Source organism: Habropoda laboriosa, unplaced genomic scaffold, assembly GCF_001263275.1.
Source record: "Habropoda laboriosa isolate 0110345459 unplaced genomic scaffold, ASM126327v1 scaffold40, whole genome shotgun sequence".
NCBI classification, from domain to species: Eukaryota; Metazoa; Arthropoda; class Insecta; order Hymenoptera; family Apidae; genus Habropoda; species Habropoda laboriosa.
In genome coordinates this window covers 492,939-497,309 of record NW_017100231.1, presented here as the reverse complement: position 1 = coordinate 497,309, position 4,371 = coordinate 492,939, and the positions used below count along the sequence as shown (strand labels likewise).

General features: G+C 27.8%; 1 protein-coding gene across 1 annotated transcript in view; it reads right to left on the bottom strand.

Moving 5' to 3' along the window:
• LOC108571466 (patatin-like phospholipase domain-containing protein 3) overlaps positions 1–4,371 on the bottom strand; it is a 10,990-nt gene that overhangs the window by 5,362 nt on the left and 1,257 nt on the right.

Genomic DNA, 4,371 nt, shown 5'->3' with positions numbered 1-4,371 from the left:
GATTATTTTTTTCTGTTGCAAATCATATTTAAAATTTGTTTGAAGAAACTCGAACAACATTAAGTTACTCTTGACACCACCATATCTGCTGTTTTCTATTTTTGTAATTCTTAGTTATTTTCTTTTAATCAAATTTCAAATTTTTAATTTCGCGTACTTTTCGAAATAAATTCACGGTACATATTATTCACTATAAAAAAAAAAAGAAGCAAAAACACTGTTCATGTGTTTATCTTATCAAAAGTACTTTAATACACTTCAATTGTACAAAAATCAAATTGATTAAGAAATGTATCTACATTCAATATCTATGCATACACGTAACAAATATAAGTACATACAGACTTGTATTTATATTTTAGACTTATGTAAATTCTGTGATAAAATCATAGTAATATTGCAAAAATTGGAAAAAACTTTGTTTAGATAGTGATCAATTCATATTTTGAGAATCCAGGAACATCTTTTTTTTTTAATTTTAACAATTAAATGGCATTATTAAACATTAAACCGGCCTTGTAATGAATGCTGAATACATTTGGCGGTTTGTACTATTAAGGGTATCGTTTTACATAGTAGTTGCGTTACTCAACTACATTCACGGTATACATCCATCAACTACCTTGCTATATTTCTACCATAAAATATATTCACATTTATCACAAGACCGGATTTACTGTTGAAAACATGTATAGTCGATGGAACAAATATAGCGAAGTCATAAATTAAAGCATCAAGTGGGGTTAATTAAAGCAGCTAGGACCGTAAACAGCATGCTTTTTTATGGTTCGTAAAATAAAACGATGACAACTTATGATTAACTGTATCTTATGTACTATCGAAAAAATTGAAAATGATAATTAGTATTTTTAATACTTCAACTGACCGAGGATTCGAATCCATCTCATATTCTGTCAATTTAAAAAAAAAAAACTCAAAATATGTTTACATTGACGCCTGACCAAGTTTACGACCTCGCTTTATGTCGGTGTCCTACCGACTACACAAGAAAATGTTTCTGGACTCTGTGTTTTGCTGAACTTAAATATGCTTTAGTTTTCATCTCATTTTATGACCATATTGTACATTACATTTTCCACAAAGTATATACAGGATAAAGCATCTGAAATTATCATCTTGAATTATTAATGAACTATTCGTTCGAAAATATAATATAATTTCCGTTTTAATGTAAAATTATAAGAATTAATTATATTAATGATGTTGGTGAGCTCGGTACGAAAAATAAATTAGTAAAATTAATTACTACAATATATTATATTAAATTGCTTTTAAAATGATGCTAATTTAAAATGCCTCATCTTGTATGCACATGTTAAAAGTATCATATAAATGATTTCTCTTGAAGAAACATATCTTTAAAAAAAAAAACAAATTTTTATTTTCAAATGAAATATGGAAATCATAAAAACTAAAAAAGGACGTTTACATTACAAACAGATACAAAGTGCCATTATGTCAATACAAACTTGAAAGGACAACGCAAATCCCTTATGTCGATTTATTCGAAAACAAACAAACCCAAAAAAAAAAAAAAAAAAAAAAAAACAGACAATTGATCGAAATGATAATTGTCAGCTGAATCTATACTGTTTTCCATGCTCATTCTACAAGGGCTACATATATTGTATCAAACATATTGTACCATTGATCAAGAAAGCACGATAAAAAATATATTAAACATATGCAATCCATAAGAATGTACAAGTTGAAATCTAAGATTTATTACACAATTAAAGAACCTACCTTCACGAAATACTGTAAATGGGAACGCTGAATAAGACCCTTAATGTCCCTATACGAAGAAAAACATTTTTTTAAGCCGCTGGTTATAAACAATTTCGAGCATTCTTACTACGAATTCATTGTTTAATTTCCATAACATTTTAACATGAAGAAAAACAAATCTATAGGTTTATAATATTTAAGTAATTCATAATATAAAAACAATGTTGACAGAGTTAATCAATATCGATGTTCATTTTACGATCTCATAGATTTCGACCTATGTTATAAAAACAATTTAATAATTTTTGGATGCAAACAGACACTTTTATCTTTTATCGTACGGGTCGTTATTGCCTTTCAATAAAAACAAATATGCTTTTATTTACTTTAGATACATCCTCTAAGGATGTTACCGCAACAGAAAGGAATTACTTAGTTTACTTTTCGATAAGAACGTTGAAATCCCGCTACTACAAACATTGATATGGTGTACTAACAAAGTTTTTGAATGAATCCGTCAATTAGAAAATTGTAAACTCTTGTTTCATTCGTTTACAAATTTTTGAGTACTTGGAAACATTGCAATAATAGTAGATTACCATCAACATGTAATCTTCATATCAGATTGTCCATCTACAATTATAGATATTACTTAGACTTTAACCACTCTGTCGATAATTTCAGATAATACAATATTCGAATGATAAAAATACATTTTTATTTATTCCGATATCATCGAAACCTTTATATGCGATATATTTAAAAATACAATTCTTGCATTTTTTTTATCGTGTATTTCTTATATTTCATTTAAAAATCACCATCTTGTCTCTATGGAAATCGAACAGTATACATAATATCAAAACAAAAACAACAATTAAAATGAATTTTTACGTTTCGATAATTTCTTTCATGATAATTGTCTATGAGAATTAAAATTTTGTTACGACTAATAATTTAAATGCTAACGGAATTGAGATTTCTAATTTGGTACAAATTATGTAAGTCAAATACGAAACTCTAACTTTTTCCATAAACAATAGCAGCGTAATATCAGATGCTTATAAATACAAAGGATGTGGAACTATACATTTGAGTTCTTTTACATACTACATATTTATACACCAATACAGGAAACGTAAAGGAAAGGAAGCCAATATGCATAGAGTATGTAGAGAAATACAATATAATTATGCATTATAATAATTGGAATAACCTCCTAATTTATTCTCAGATCTGCACAAACTAATGTCCAATGTTTTCCTATGTACCGTAAGCATTCAAGCGTGAGTCTTTTCTAAGTGTGCTATTTTAAATACTTCACGACAGCATCGTTAACAGTAACAATGTGGACATTAACCACAAACGTGTTGATACATGTTCATCCGCGCTACGCAGTTTATTGCACCAATCTGGGCACGACCTTAAATGCGTTCTTGCCAGTAAAATAATATTATGGAAATGTTTACGTCGTAAATTATGTAAACGATTATGGAATGTTGTTTGCGTATTGATCAACATGAATCTTAATAATTTATGATTTCGATTGTTCCGCTTTTAACTAAACACACATATGCATATAATCATTGTGTGTGAAATTAACACGCGAAATGCATGACTTAATTAAATGATATTCCACAAAACGATTCAGTTCCTAAATATTTACTTTTTAAGAATATTAAATTTCATTTTAAATAATATAAAATTTCCATACGATTATTTTATTAAAAAGATTAATTTCATAAATAATTAATTTTTACAAGGGCAACGGATTCACTTATAGCAAATGTCTCTAAGTCACGAAACCTATTAACAAAGGAATTCAATAAAGATAAACTGATTGCCTCATGCATTATACTTGAATCATCGTTTCGAGGCAATATGAACATAACGTCCATCTTTGTTCGTTTTTTATCATTTTTTATCAACTCAATACTTGTATCAATTTTGATTTACACGTACAAGATACATATGTATGACTTTAATCTATTATCGGTGTATTTAACGACGCTGTACACAGTGATACGGAAGTAAAGACACGGGAAAAGTGCCAAGCGATATTTTTAATTCAACAAATAAATGTAGAGATAAAATTTAATAAAATATACCCGTTTTTTAAATTATTGGTACATAATTAATATACGTATCATACTATGCAGAATGTACGATATATAAAACTGGAAAAAATTTATCTACACATCTTTGATCTTTAGTATATAAAATCAATTCTTTCCGTGCATATTTTGCGAATATCCCGAATGTTTTCGTACATTGTATTATGTTTTCGAGAAGTTGGTAAAGCCACAAACATTTCACATGTATCTATTTTTATTTTTTGCTATTTACAGTATTTTGATAATCATGTAATATCACTTTGAATTATTTAATTGCAAGCCAGTTACAAATTTCGTATTATGAAAGCATCAGATTTCTGGTTGGCCATGGTAGTGCACCACATGGTAGAATAAAAACACAACAGTGACTTATTCACTTATATCTTATAACTACATATAACTACTTATAAGTAGATATGCAGGAAATCATTACAAATTTTCAGTCTTTGCATGTTCCATATGTGTACAAATTTATTCCTGATCTTATTTGATTTGTACTTATTTCCTA